Genomic DNA, 16,454 nt, shown 5'->3' with positions numbered 1-16,454 from the left:
TTGCCTGTGTGTTTGGGCGAGTGTTTTCTCGTCCCACTGCCTGTCTTTGTCGGTTTTTCCCACTGCCTGTGTCGGTGTTTGCCCATATCATTGTCAGAGGACGCTGCAGCAGGGAGAACTAAAATAATATAAAACTCACTCAAACTCTGAAAGACTTGTATTTTTTAGCCCTTTTTTAATTTACCACATAACTCAGCTTTCAAGGTTTTTAGTCTTACAGAATTATTATAAAGTTAATATCAATGACTCTTCCATTGTTATTTAATTTATAAAGCTAATTTGAGTCATTATTCTTACAACAGTTCGAATTCTTTATTTCTTTCTTTATTCAATAATTTATAATTCTAGTTGTACATCAGTTTATTTTAAGGTGGGTTTTATTTTAATTGTACTGTAATATCAATGAACTATACTAACCCCGTAGTTTCTTCCAATAGCTTAATTAAATTTATCGATTGGCCATTATTTACATAAGACAACATTTCAAATAATTCAACACTATATACGAATAGTATGTTAAAAATGGTAAAAGCAATCAAGAATTTTTTTTCTTTAATAAATGGGGACATGTGAACATTCCAATATAGAACTATAAAATCAACAACATTTCTTTTGCAAATAGAAGAGGAAGAAGATTTTGCCAATCTAAATAGAAGTTCTATTTAGGCAATATTAAAGAAGAAAATTTACAACTCGAGGCTTTGGAATGAACCAAGTAATCGAACCAGCTATCGAAGACAAATCTAGTGAATGAACCGGACGTAATAAATTTGTTCTGTATAAATATGTTAGTTTTAATTTTAATGCTTGAGTACATCTGGTGATGACGATTCCTGTATATGTGGTTGAAATATTCAGAACTTTGTACGTTTCCGCTGTCTAATAAATGGACTTACCCCCATTTGAACATTTGTTTGTTTGACTTTATAAGCACGTCCCAATTACTAAAATGAGAAACCTGTCAGTGATTACACCACTGAAGGAAGAATTCAGGAAGAGTTCTGCAGGAAGAGAAGAGAACAGGAAGAGAACTGTCAGTGATCACACCACTGCAGGAAGAATTCACGAAGAGTTCTGCAGGAACAGAACTACAGAAAGAGTTCTGCCTCAGAGAAGAATACAAGCATATGTTAATCAACATTTTGCATACCAGAAAACTTTTAATAAACCACACCTTATGAATTCTGAATCATCTTTCCGGAATCTTTATCTAAATGAGTTTATAGAGTGATCTTCTCATTGAATGGCAACTTTCCCATTTAGACTCCCCACCAGTGGAGATGGTTCACATTTAGTGGCAAACGGGCATTCTGATACAGAATAAAACCTGCTTTTCAGCCTAAGAAGTTCAGCCATCTTTTGAAAATTTTGTGAAAATCCGTTTTCCCAATTATATGGATGCTTATGCTGATGATTTTAAAGCTTCAAAAGCTGGTGCAGCTGCCTGCATACCCGACCCAAACCTGAATATTTTTGCCCCCTTCCGATTAATACATCAGTACTTTCTGCTGAATTATTTGTTGTACGACTTGCAATAGATGCTCTGAATGGTCTGGAGACCTCTTCAAAGAACATACTGCTTCTGTCAGATTCTGTTTCATCACTGTATATTTTAAGCCAAATAAATTAGCATGGTGATGATCATGACCTGAAAGGTATACGCCAAAAGATCGGTTATCTGTATTCAACCAGACGTTCTATTGCATCTCATCATATTCCTAGCCATAGAGAAATCAAAATAATGAAATGATAGAAAATTTGCAAAAAAGGCAACAGATAACCCTCCCCAAGAAATGTAAGGACTATGAATTTTTTTGAGAGGCTGTTAGAGCTAAAAAAAAAATGCTCATCATAGTTTTGTGAATCCTCCTTTCAAGTCTAAGGATTTCATTATGCTCTATTATAAGTTAAAAGCTGAAACTATTTTTTTAATGCTGATCTTTTTAAAAGGTGAATCCACCACACTCCCTTTGCATAAATTGCCATTGGACATCGGAAAACGCTCAGCATGTTCTTCTTGAATGTGATCCATAGTTTTACAGGTTGATAATATTCGAATGGTTTGTAGTAATGAACTGTACGTAAGGAGCAACGCGGTTCAATAGTAAGTGAAACTCCAAGAAACAGTCTTCAAAACAATAGATATATCTAAAGAATTACATTTTTGGGTTCACCGGATTTTGATGTTTATTCAAAATATATAATATTAATCAAGTTTAATGTTACCTATTAAGAGTTACATGCCTGTAAAAATGTGCACAATTTCTGAAAAAAGAGGTGAAACACCCCCAAAAGATCAAGTGAAATAAAATCGATGAAAATAACACTATCACATTCAGCAAATCAGAGAACCCTACTGTAGAGGTTTCTCGCTCCTATATACAAAAAAAAGCAAAAATTGAAACTATTTTACTTGATGGATGAGGTTCTAAGAGACTGAGAAATTACTGTCATCAATTGTAAATCCCTATATCATTTGAAGCTCTTATTAATTGCTCCATTTCACATTAGTTGGAAGCCATAATTTATAGGTTAACAATAATGATCCTAAAAAGACGCCATTTTTATTTGCATAATGTTGATTATTATCAGCTTTCAGATATTTTTAGAATATATTTAGGATCATCCAATAATTAGTGCAAGCATTCCAGTAAATTCAAGCAGGAATCTACAGACCTCGGGTCTAACAGACCCGAAGGGGTTGACACAAAGAAGGGGTTGATCCCCTTTTGGAATCTACAGACCTCGGAAACATACAGAAGATGAAGATTTTAAAATCACCCTTGATGATTGAGCCCCATTAAAATTATCCACTTCTTTAGAGACATTGTTGCATTAGAAATAAGCGAAACTAAGGTGTTTTAAGAAGAGAATGATTAAAATACGGAAATTTTACATTGCTATAGTGTTGAGGCATATATGTCATAAAGGTATATTATTTTTATTACGTATAGCTAAATCCATATTAAAAAAAATTGTAAAAGAATTTCAATGAGTTCCAAAAGTCAGAAAAAGTCTCGAATTTGATTAGGTTTGTCGTTTTATTCAGGAGTTTAATTGAGATACAAACTTTTATGTCTTAATAATAAAAACCTCTGGGATTATTATTTACTAAATATTTTTTTCTTCACATTTTGGATTTTTTCAGATAAAACTTCTTAGTTGGGACATGCAAAAATTCAGAAAATCGGGATATCTGAAGCATACCTTTTGTCCCCGTCAATGTTGTCCAACTCCAGTTTAATATGGTCAGCATTATGTTGACAATGTCCAGAGATGCCAGGAGAAACAGTAAAAAGTTTAGCTTCATGTTTCATTATTAGCATAGGCTATGTGCTTTCAAAAATACCTTTATTATCATTTGAGGATATATCTTCAGCTTCTAAAAAAACGAGAGTAAAAATTGAATAAAATGTTCACAACAAAACAAGTCGGTTAGTCATATAACAATTAAAATGCCACACAATTTTTATACGGTAGTTCGTGGAAGAGTGAAGGTACGGTAAACTGATCCTCCCACCATCTAGGCAATTGGTAAATATATAAAAAAGATAAAGAACAATAGATTTGGATAAGAAACAATATTACACGGATAGTGGCCAAATATCATAGGTTCTGTCAAAAAGTTTCTACATCACGGTTTAAGTCATAGCTGCTTTCTAGTAAAGAGCCAAACACCTTTACTGACAGAAAGCTTAAGAATTACTTAGAAAAAAACTGTCTAATTAGAAGAATATAGCAGTTGAAGATGATTAGTGAGTCACAACTCAGGTGACTATGCTGACTGGTAAGAATGCCGACTATTATTTTGGTTTATGTTAATAGTAAAATTTATATGCAAGATGATTCTATGGGATTTTTAAAAAGAGCTAGAAAACCCTGCTTGCACTGAATGGCACTGATTCGGAATGGGAATAGCACAATTGATACACAAACCATCCTATTAATATCTATTAGGTTGAAAGCACTTAGGCGGAGGTTTAAAATCTCTAGTCTCCACTACTCAGGTCACTATGGTGATTGGTAAGAATGCCGACTATTATTTTGGTTTATGTTAATGGTAAAAATTTATAAGCAAAATGATTTAATGGGATTATTCAAAAGAGCTAGAAAACCCTGCTGGCACTGAATGGGAATGGGAAGAGAACAATTGATACACAAACCATCCCATTAATATCTATTAGGTTGAAAGCCCTTGTGTGAAGGTTTAAAATCTCTATTCTCGACTATCAGATTCTTTTAGAAGATGAAAACTACAATATACGTTTTGAGAGAAACAGCCAAATCTCCAAAAAAGTATTCCAAAAAGGTGTTCCCACTGAAACAAGCAATTTTGTGACAGGACTACCGCTGTAACTTAATTGTGGCCACAAATGAAAAGAATTGACACCAAATAGAAATAAAACTACACAACTGAATTCATCATTGTCTAAACCATGTACAAGAGATTTGCAGTCGCCCTCCTCCCCCGCTTTAAAAATAAGAAATTATTTTTTGTCTTGATGATTGTTTCCTTTTGCGGCGATTGTGGCCACAAATTAAAAGGATTTGACATCAAATAAAAATAAAACTAAACAATTGAATTCATCATTGTCCAAGACCACGTACAAGAGATTTGCAGTCGCCCTACTCCCACGCTTAAAAAAGAAGAAAATCTTTTTTATCTTGTTGATTGTTTCCTTTTGTGGCGACTGTTGCCACTAATGATAAATAACTGGCATCAAATAAAAATAAAACTACACAACTGAATTCATCATTGTCTAAAACCATGTACAAGAGATTTACAGTCACCTTCCTCCCCCCCTTTAAAGATAAGGAAATAATTTTTATCTTGTTGATTGTTTCTATTTGTGGTAATTGTGGCCAAAAATGAAAATAATTGACATCAAATAGAAATAAAACTACACAACTGAGTTCATCATTGTCTAAAACCATGTAGAAGAGATTTTCAGTCGCCCTCCTTCCCCACTATAAAATAAGAAAATCATTTTTATCTTGTTGATTGGTTCCTTTTGTGGCAATTGTGGCAACAAATGAAAAAGAATTGAAATCAAATAGAAATAAAACTACACAACTGAATTCATAATTGTCTATAACACTGTACACGAGATTTGCAGTCGCCCTACTCCCCCGCTTTAAAAATAAGAAAATCATTTTTATCTTGTTGATTGTTTCCTTTTATGGCAATTGTGGCCACAAATGAAAAAGAATCGACATCAAATAGAAAGAAAACTACACAACTGAATTCATCATTATCTAGAACCATGTACAAGAGATTTGCAGTCGCCCTCCTCCCCCACTTTAAAAATAAGGAAATAATTTTCATCGTGTTGATTTATTACTTTTGTGGTAATTGTGGCCACGAATTAAAAGAATTACCACCAAATAGAAATAAAACTACACAACTGAGTTCATCATTGTCTAAAACCATATACACTAGATTTGCAGTCGCCCTCCTCCCCCACTTTAAAAATAATAAAATCACTTTTATCTTCTTGATTGATTCCTTGTGTGGAGCTTGTGGCCACAAATGAAAAAGAATTGACATAAAATAGAAATAAAACTACACAACTGAACTTATAATTGTCTAAAACCGTGTACAAGAAATTTTTAGTCACCCTCCTTCCCTACTTTAAAAATGAGAAAATCCCTTTTATCTTGTTTATCGTTTCGTTTTGTGGCAATTGTGGCCACAATTGATAAAGAATTGACATCAAATAGAAATAAAACTACACAATTTAAATCATAATTCTCTAAAACAATGTACAATAAATTTTTAGTCGCCCTCCTCCCCCACTATAAAAATAAGAAAATCATTTTTATCTTGTTGATTGTTTCCTTTTGTGGCCACAAATGAAAAAGAATTGACATCAAATAGCAATAAAGCTACACAATTGAAATCATAATTGTCTAAAACCATGTACAAGAGATTTTTAGTTGCCCTCCTCCCAAAGCTCAAAAAATAAGAAAATAATTTTTATCTTGTTGATTGTTTCCTTTTGTGGCGATTGTGGCCATAAATGAAAAAGAATTGATATCAAATAGAAATAAAACTACACAAATGAAATCATAATTGTCTAAAACCATGTACAAGAGATTTTTAGTCACCCTCCTCCCCCGCTATAAAAATAAGAAAATCATTTTTATCTTGTTGATTGTTTCCTTTTGTGGCGATTGTGGCCACAAATGAAAAAGAATTGACATCAAATAGAAATAAAACTACACAATTGAAATCATAATTGTCTAAAACCCTGAACAAGAGATTTTTAGTCGCCCTCCTCCTCCGCTTTAAAAATAAGAAAATCATTTATATCTTGTTGATCGTTTCCTTTTGTGGCGATTGTGGCCACAAATGAAAAAGAATTGACATCAAATAGAAATGAAACTACATAAATGAAATCATAATTGTCTAAAACAATGTACAAGCGATTTTTAGTCGCCCTCCTCCCCTGCTTTAAAAATAAGAAAATCATTTTTATCTTGTTGATCGTTTCCTTTTGTGGCGATATATAAACTTTTGCTGTCAGCAAATTTGTTATGTTTATTTTAGAGCTGAACTCTTTTTTAAGGAGATGGACTCTTCAACTAAGTTTATCTCATAAACGTCTTAGATGATGTATCCTCTGTTACATTTCCTGATTGGACCTATAGCTGCAACCAAGGAAAGAGGAAACCTCAGCAAGTAGTATGCAAAATTTTAAAGTGCGTTTTCTACATAACTGTATGCTACATTGAAAACACTTTTTCTTACTGATTCAGAAACTCAAACCATTATTCAGATTCAATAGAATAGAACATAGATACAATTTAAATAGTTTTTTTTTAAACTTTAACAAAAGAGTCTTATAAGCCTCTGAAGTCAAATCGATAGAAAAACCTAAGAAAAAACTGAACTGGTGACTTGGAGGCCCTACCTTGAATAACAGGAAAAACCCTGTTAACAGGAAATAACAGGGATGTATATCCTGTTTTTTTTTCTAGAAACGATTTCGTCAAAACAACAGGTTTGAAGTATCAGAAGAAAACTGATTTGAATGGCGATGGCAATCTTTAATGCCCTTATTAAGTAAAGACTGTGACACAGCTAAAAGGTTAGGGAATCGAGATCCTAAGATATCCAGACCCTTATTAGAGAAACCATGCGTAAAGGGCCGAGGGGGAGACGATTCTGACACTATTGTTTATTTTATTTAAAAAAAGGAGTAATTTTACAAGAAATGTACAGAATGTCTTTAAACTAAATCAAACTATTCTTGTATAGGAGCGAATTTAAAAACCCCACCCCATACAGAAAGCTTACAGTAAAATGTAGAATATGCTTTATCAAAAGCATAATTAGTATCTAAAACATTTCGATACTTCAGAATAAAGAGTGGGACAGCTAGGGGAAAGTGTGGTAACGTGATTCTTTATGGTATTTAGGTGGTGTAGTCGTAGTATATGCCTTTATTCTCCCTTTATAGGAGAGATAAACTATGGCCCTATGGTAATTAAACTTTGGTAGCGTGCCTTAGGCTATGACCAGACTAATAAGGTGTACCAGCTGGTTATGTTTCAGGGGCTAAAGGTAGATTGCAGAGAGGTTGGCTATAACACAATACTTTTATTCAATTAACATATAATAATACCAGATATATAGTTTCTACTGGGACTGGCTGTCCCAAGTAGACCACAAGCCTCGGAAAACTACAATAATACATAATAGGATTCTTAGACGCTTCCAATGATCCGACAAGATTCCAAGGTATTTCTAAAAACAATGGACCAGAGGTCAGTTGGGCATAAAGTTAGTGTCAGTCTCCCCTTTCCCATAAAATGTATCTTTTATACATTTTTATCAACCACACCTTCCTTTACCCAACCGACGCAGTAGCTAGGAAGTGGTGATTTCTCAATTTCCCATTAAGTCGAAACTTGGCAGGATATATTCCTTATCTTAATAAAAAGTGGTAATTCTAAACTTTGTATTTGCATCTTAATATATTTATACTAAATTCCAAAATTGACTTAATTAGAAAGGCTTTAACACAATACTCTACATTTAAAGAAGAATTGTCCCAATTCTCAATATTTTACTTTTGAAACAACTTAATTTTGTTTACAGCTATTATGCTGCCATCTTTGGGTCATTATGTTCATATATCCTCAATGGGTTTCCTTAGGGTCATTTTTCTGGTCCTATATAGGCCATGTTTTTCTTTTTGAAGGATTTCAATTTAAATTCATCATTGTTTCTCTTTTTCTCTGTCTCTAGGACTGAAAAATACTCTTTTTACCCTTTTTCATATGGATCTACTGTTATAGCTTGACCAAAAGCGGCTTAAGCATTATATTAGTGGTTCTGCTTCAATTAGATTTAAAGTTATATTCAAAATGTTTATAAATTATTTGAGTTTAAATTTAATTCCCATTACAATTTAATTTGTCTGTGTGATGTGGTTGATATACCATTCATTTTTCGTTTTAGAAATACCTTGTATAAATTACACATAACATTTTTGGTTTTTAAATTTTCACATATTTTTACAGCACAAAGCATTTTTATATATTTCAATAATCTAAGCCATTTGGGCTATGTAGCATATTCTCTAGGCCAAAATTAAGTTCTGATTTTATCTCACTTTCTGATGAATTTGTAGTAAAGTCTGTAATACTACTATAGTTTCCAAAATATCAGTTGATCAGGTATGGTTTGGGTTCTGATGGTATGAGATGTTAGTATCAGGATAAATTTGAAGTGGATTAAAAATTTTTTACTTTCAAAAAATGATTAAAAAAATGATTGAAAAAAAATTTATTCAAAAGGATGTCACGAAAAATTTGATTTAACAAAAAAAAGCTAAGGCTGTATCTAAAATAAATATTCACATTATAATACACATAAAGCATAATTTGTTACCTATATATAGTAAAAAGAAACACTCAAAATTTTTATATATCACTGCATTCTTTTTTCTTTTTTTTTAACGAAAGTTGATTACGTTTAATTACTTTCTCCTCTTTTTACTCTTAATATATAATTATTAATCACTGAACAGATTGTTTTCAAATAAAAATATTTATACGTTGACTCGTCAACGTTTATATACAACGGTTTTGTGAAAAGTCAAACATTTATATATAACATTAAATCACTAGTTAAAACTTAAAGAGAATAAAAATATAGTATATATATATATATATATATACATATATATATATTTATATATATATATATATATATATATATATATATATATATATATATATATATATATATATATATATATATATATATATATATATATATATATATATATATATATATATATATATATATATATATATATATATATATATATATATATATATATATATATAAATATAAAAGCATTGTGTAATAACTTACACAAGTATTTTTTTTTAATTCGCAAAACTAGATAGGATATTTAACTACTGGTTAAAATTTAAAGCATTAAAAAAAATAAAACACGGTATAGACTAGCATTGGAATTATTTCAAATTAGTGTTTTGTTAATTCCTATTTATATTTTATATTCCTATTTATATTCCTATTTATATTTCCTATTATATGTACATGGATAGTTTAGGTATATATATATATATATATATATATATATATATATATATATATATATATATATATATATATATATATATATATTATATTATATATATATATATATATATTTATATTATATATATATATATATATATATATATATATATATATATATATATATATATATATATATATATATATATATATATATATATATATATATATATATATTAACAGAAGTTATGTTGATACATAACTTAATTGTTAACAACAAATAATAATTATGTACCCTGATAATTTATTTAATCACTGCAATATTTGTTCTTTTTACAACTTTTAAATAAGTCCGTCAAGACTTTTATCTGATAAGACTTAACTGCAATTAAGATATTTACAAAAAAATCAACTCCAACAAATAGATTTATACACTATAACTGATAAGTATGATTAGACTATACATAAGGGCTTGGCAATGGTTCATATAACATGATTTTGCTATTAAAATTTACATAATTACAATTTTTTTTTGTATATGATAACAATTACATATTTATAAAGTGTTTTCAAAATATCTTTATAACTTTACATATTTTCTCAACAGCATTTGTTACCACTATATAACTTTTTCATATAAAACTATATACATTTTCTTATCTTTGTTTTACAACTTTGGTTCTACTTCGAAGCAAATTGTGTCATTAACTGTCATTAGCTTACTATATGCCTGTTTGTTTATTCGGACTTTTGAGCTTTTTAATTCTTTTCTAATTGTTAGGTACTTGAGACAGTTTTATAATGTTTTTGTCTGTAATCTCTCTTTTTTTTCCTTTAATGTCGTTTTGGGATAATGCTCCATTTAAGCTTATATCTGATAAGCTAAAAATTTAGCTATTCGTCTTTTTACCTATTTTGGCACTATCAATTGACTTGTGCTTGCACCCTGAAGGTTTGCTTACCAGGACTGCCTTCCGGTAGCTTCTACAACGTTACTAAGTTCTCTTGTCATCAGCTGCAGCTAAAAGGACTATTATGAACCTGCACACACACTAATTAATTATATTGTATAGTATTGCCACACTTTTTTATTCGTGGCCACAGTTTTCTCTTTGGCTATTCTTTTATCAAACAAAGTGGCCCTTCTGCAAAAAAATATACCTGGCCTTCATGCACATGGTAATTTATTTTTTTAAATACAAGTGATAATGACTATTTTCACTTTAACTTCCCAACTTATAGTGGTCTTATCTTAAGTTTCAACTTCAACTTAGGTCCTTAAGGCTATTATGTGCATACTTTTATTTTTTCATGCCATGTTAGTCTTTTTTTCGAAAACGACTCCGACATAAAAAAGCAAAATTTTTTCCTGTCTACTTGGAGCATCCCACCGCTGCCACCAGTTGTGGTAACGTGATTCTTTATGGTATTTAGGTGGTGTAGTCGTAGTAGATGCCTTTATTCTTCCTTTACAGGGGAGATAAACTATGGCCCTAAGGTAATTAAACTTTGGTAGCGTGCCTTAGGCTATGACCGGACTAATGAGGCGTACCAGCTGGGTATGTTCGAGGGGCTAAAGGTAGATTGTAGAGAGGTTGGCTATAACACAATACTTTTATTCAATTAACATATAATAATACCAGATAGCTGTCCCAAGTAGACCACAAGCCTCAGAAAACAGCAATAATATATAATAGGATACTTAAGACACTTACAATGATCCGACAACATTCCAAAGTATTTCTCAAAACAACAGACCAGAGGTCAGTCCGGCATAAAGTTAGTATCAGTCTCCCCCTTCTCTCAACATTCAGATTTACCCATTGCACCCACCAAGTCAAAAATAATCCAATTTCACCGGAAGCGAAACCATGTTAATGCAAAACTAACTCTAAATAAAACAACTATTCCAGAAGATAATAATATTAATTACCTAGGTCTCATGCTTGACCAAAAACTCAATTTCCACCTCCACATTTCAAACACAATAAGAAAATGCTATAGAAAAACAAATATACTAAAAAGATTTCTTTCCACACCCTGGGGTTGTAAGGAGAAAACCTTACTCCAGTTTTATAAATCACATATAAGACTCCATATTGACTATGGACTCATTGTCTATGGTGCTTGTGCAAAGACCCAGATGCAAAAAATTGAAACAACACAAAATGATATAATGCGTCTCATATTTGGTCTTAGGAAACCCACAAGCACCAAGTTTCTGCTTATGGAGAGTGGATTAACAACAATAAGGGAGAGACGTAGCTTTCTCTTGATAAAACATCTTACAAAAATTGAATCAAATAGCTCACACACATTACATAATTGGTTAAGAAATCCAGCCATGTATAGAGGTATTGCAGATGAGTATGCCAATATTCAAAAGAAGTTCCCTGTACCAGCAAAGTCTATTGCACCTAATTTCCCCCAATCCCCTCCATGGAATTGGTCATTTCCCATAATAAATACTGAATTTTCAAAATGGAATAAAGATTTAACCCCCATTGCTTTTGTTCAGAATAAATTTGCAGAACTCAATACAATTACCTATAAAAATCACTTCCAAATATTTGTTGATGGGTCAAAAATGAATGAGAAGGTTGCAAGTGGTGTTTTCCTTCCTCACCTGAAAATTGCAATGGGCGAGAGATTATTTAATAATTTATCTATAATGTCTGCTGAGTTAAATGCCATAATCATGGCATTAGAACACCTTAAGCAAAACCAATCTTTGATTGAAAATTCCAATAATATTATCATCTATTCCGACTCTTTATCAAGCCTTGAGTTGCTGGCCTCAGCTCCTCAATATAAGTTGGACATTGACACTTATCATTGTCTCAGTATTATTGATAATCTTGCTTCAAGTGGCATAAAAACTTACTTTCAGTACATTCCTAGCCACTCTGGCATAAGTGGTAATCATCAGGTTGATGAAATAGCAAAAAATGCTATAAATATTGACCAGCCAAGTGGGAGATCAATCCCAATTAGAGATATTTACCGATGGAGGCTATCAGATATTAATTTTAATAAGATTAATCCTATCCTTTCCCCCTTTCCCAATAAGTATCTTTCTAAAATTTATCATAGAATTCGTTCTGGAACAAATGGACTAAATTTCCTTGCATTCTCATATAAGCTTTCTAATTCAAGTGGTTCAATTCCCCTGTCCCCTCTTTGCAGGCATTGTAATATGAATAATGAAACAATTGACCATTGCCTATTTGAATGTAATATGCTGACGTCTGCACAACATACCTTGCTTTTTAAACTGTTAAAATACTACAAACACAACAAAATCCCACTATCAGCCAAGATCCAAGCCAACTATACCTGCACACAGAGCATAGAAATCGACATCTATCATCTTATATTTGAACTACTAGAGTCGAGAGATCTGCTGAAAGATATCTGAATATATCTAATAAATATGAGGCAATCAAGCCAGTAGCTCTGTAGCCCACAGAGTGAAGCAAAAGGAAAAGGGCTAAATAATTTTACTGAAAAGCCCGCTTGCTGTTAAATAGAAGAAGAAGAAGAAGAGAAGAACCTGCACACACAATAATTAATTATATTGTATAGCATTGCCACACTTTTTTATTCGTGGCCACAGTTTTCTCTTTGGCTATTCTTTTATCAAACAAAGTGGCCCTTCTGCAAAAAAATATACCTGGCCTTCATGCACATGGTAATTTATTTTTTTAAATACAAGTGATAATGACTATTTTCACTTTAACTTCCCAACTTTTTGTGGTTTTGTTTTAAGTTTCAACTTCAACTTTGGTCCTCAAGTCTATTAGGTGCATAATTTTAATTTTACAGGCATTTTTTTTCTTTTTTATGAACACGACTCTGACATAAAAGAGCAAAATTTTTTCCTGTCTACTTGGAGCATCCCACCACTGCCGCCAGTTGTGGTAACGTGATTCTTTAAGGTATGTAGGTGGTGTAGTCGTAGGAAGCCCTTATTCTTCCTTTACAGGGGAGATAAACTATGGCCCTAAGGTATTTAAACTTTGGTAGCGTGCCTTAGGCTATGACCGGACTAATGAGGCATACCAGCTGGGTATGTTCGAGGGGCTAAAGGTAGATCGTAGAGAGGTTGGCTATAACACAATACTTTGTGTCCCAAGCTACCGGTTAGCTGTCCCAAGTAGACCACAAGCCTCAGAAAACTACAATAATATATAATAGGATACTTAAGACACTTACAATGATCCGACAACATTCCAAAGTATTTCTAAAAACAACAGACCAGAGGTCAGTCCGGCATAAAGTTAGTATCAGTCTCCCCCTTCCCATAAAATGTATATTTTATACATTTTTATCAACCACACCTTCCTTTACCCAACTGACGCAGTGGCTAGGAAGTGGTGATTTCTCAATTTCCCGTTAAGCAGAAACTTCGCAGGATATATTCCTTATCTTAATAAAAAGTGGTATTTCTAAAATTTGTATTTGCGTCTTAATATATTTTTACTAAATTCCAAATTGACTTTATTAGAAAGGCTTTACCACAAACACAAGCTTGATTATGAAGAGATCAGAATGGTTTGACAAAAGCTGAGGTGCGAGACATACTTTCCAACATATACGCTCTTTCTATTTGCTTCTTAGATTTCTGCGATTTCTCAACATCCCATTCTTCACGTTAAAGGTAAAAAACCTGCTTAAAAATCTTAAGTTAAAAAAAAGGGTTAAATACTTAATGTGAGGGGAATGATTCATCAAATTGTATGAAGGTCTTGATTATCAAGATTTTATTTTTGAACAATTTCTTTGCAAAGAGTTTTTTCAATTAATAATATATATGTTTTATTTTATTTTTTAAGTTAAAGTAGAAGACGTAAGCAAGAAGTGGTAACAACTTTCCTAATTTTGAGCAAAAGTATCATAAATTAGTAGCAAACAAGCATAGCCATTCCTAGTATCAAGGCTTATTTAGGATTTCCGGTTGGGAGAGACACAAGATAAAATCTACTGGATGTGAAGAAACTTACAAGCAATTAATTATATTATTGTCCTATTCCCTGTTTTGAGATTATGTATTACTATACAACTAAAAAAGATAAAATAATGAGTTCAACTAACCAAATTTTAATGCTCTAATCTTGCTAATCACTGAATCAGATATAAAACAACATTAATCCCTGTAAATACTTCTTATATTTTAATCCATCTTGATTTCCTTGCAAAGTCGCTTAAAACATCATCAATATCAACCTTGACATTGCAATTGATAGATTTGTGTGCAAGACCCTTCAACTCGCTCTCTCCTGTCTGATTTTGGAGGCATGCTTTCAGTTTCTTTAGTGAGCTAAATCAACGCTCTACTGATATTGTGGCAACAGAGAAAATATAATCAAGAGCGAATACACAGTTGAAAAACTTAGACACGCAGCACGAAAATTATCTTTTGCATGCACCACGACTTTAAGAAACTTTATTGGGAAGATGAGACTCGCCTTTAGACCTCCACTTGGCTTGCAACACAGTTAACTCAGCAAGGAGGCTAGTCTCAGAGGAACAGTACTGCTTAGATTTTTGCAGCTTTGTCACAACCTTGGCTAATATGGCCGCGTCAACAATAATACAAGGGATCAAAAATTGGACTTGAAAGGCTGTAGCTTGGTCTTTGTGAAATCTCATATCGAGTTCTTTACATAGCTGCTTGAGACATGAGAAAAAAAACAAAGTCTTTATAAAAAATAGAAATATCTGAAGAGGAGAATCACCAAGGTTGAAGTCTTGGTATTGTGGCAGATGTCTCAACATTTTCGGCTGTCTTGACTGCTATTGTACGAACCGGACATGCTACTACCTCCATTTAAGCTTATTCCAACTAATTTTTTCATGAAGACTCCGAACTTTAAGCCGAGCCTAACAATATACTTTGCAAGATCTAGGACAGTCAAGGCATTTGCAGCGTAGAAAGGATATCAGTTTTTTCACAAAGACCCCGCATAGGCCAGTTCATGAAAACCACAAAATAGAATAGCCTGGACATTTTGTCTTAGCATTTTTTGGTTTGTAGTCCTTTGCTTTTCATCTTGCAGATTTAATTGCTGGTCAATTGGAAGGCTTTGTCCTTCTTATATTTTGATAAAATCATATATTTTTGTGCTGCATCAACATGATACTGTCTTTCATCATGATGCTTGAAGTCACTGAAAGCATCTTTAAGGTCAGTATATGGCTTCGAAACTAATCATCTAATTTGAGCATCTACTGGTCTCAGATTTGGTAAATAGGGAGCAGTATTTATTGGATGCACCTTTTTTTGAAGAGCAGGACACCAACCATAAAAAATTTTAGATCCATCTACTTAAAAAATGATGACGTTTTGTCACTATACCCTTCGACATTCTGCTTAACTATTTTGGAAATTTCAAAGTCCTTTCCTGGTGTCCAGTAGTAGTGGGGGCCCAATTACTTCAAGCAGTCAGTACCCCCAGAATGCAAGATGTTCCTGTTTCTAACGGTCCCTGTATCTACCAACCGGCTGGTAAGATTCCAAAGAAGCACACCCTGTAGATTCCATGATACAACTGGCAAGAGTCCCACGACATAACCCGTTTCCGTTACCAAGTTGACGCAATCCTGTTTCATTATTAAAAGCAATACAGCTGGCAAGATTCCCATGACACGCGGGATTCCCATGACCAAGTGTAAAAAATGATGACGTGGTGACTTAATATATTTATTTAGGTTGATGTAATGATAAATGGATTTACTGGGAATAACTTAACGATGGCACACACCTTACGCACTTGCTGCGTAATGACGGCACACACGTGGGTGTTGCGTAATGACGGCACACACATGGGCCTTATGCAATGACGCCACACATGTTGCGTAATGAAGGTGTACATCTTACGTAATTGCAGCGCACACA

At 32.6% G+C, this 16,454-nt stretch overlaps 1 protein-coding gene and 1 long non-coding RNA gene across 2 annotated transcripts in view; one reads left to right on the top strand and one right to left on the bottom strand.

Annotated features, from left to right (window-relative positions):
* LOC148945742 (uncharacterized) overlaps positions 1 to 16,454 on the top strand; it is a 382,959-nt gene that overhangs the window by 52,205 nt on the left and 314,300 nt on the right. The gene's annotated exons all lie outside the window — the stretch shown is intronic.
* The window catches only part of LOC148945744 (uncharacterized), a 45,331-nt gene continuing 32,092 nt past the window's right edge, over positions 3,216 to 16,454 (bottom strand). Inside the window, exon 3 of the long non-coding RNA XR_016142570.1 lies at positions 3,216 to 3,382. This is a non-coding gene — a long non-coding RNA (uncharacterized LOC148945744). The remainder of the gene's footprint in view (positions 3,383 to 16,454) is intronic.

Source organism: Artemia sp. Qi Xiang Cuo, chromosome 12 (assembly GCF_049724085.1).
Source record: "Artemia sp. Qi Xiang Cuo chromosome 12, ASM4972408v1, whole genome shotgun sequence".
In the NCBI taxonomy this organism is placed as follows: domain Eukaryota; kingdom Metazoa; phylum Arthropoda; class Branchiopoda; order Anostraca; family Artemiidae; genus Artemia; species Artemia sp. Qi Xiang Cuo.
This window is presented reverse-complemented; position numbering and strand designations above follow the sequence as displayed.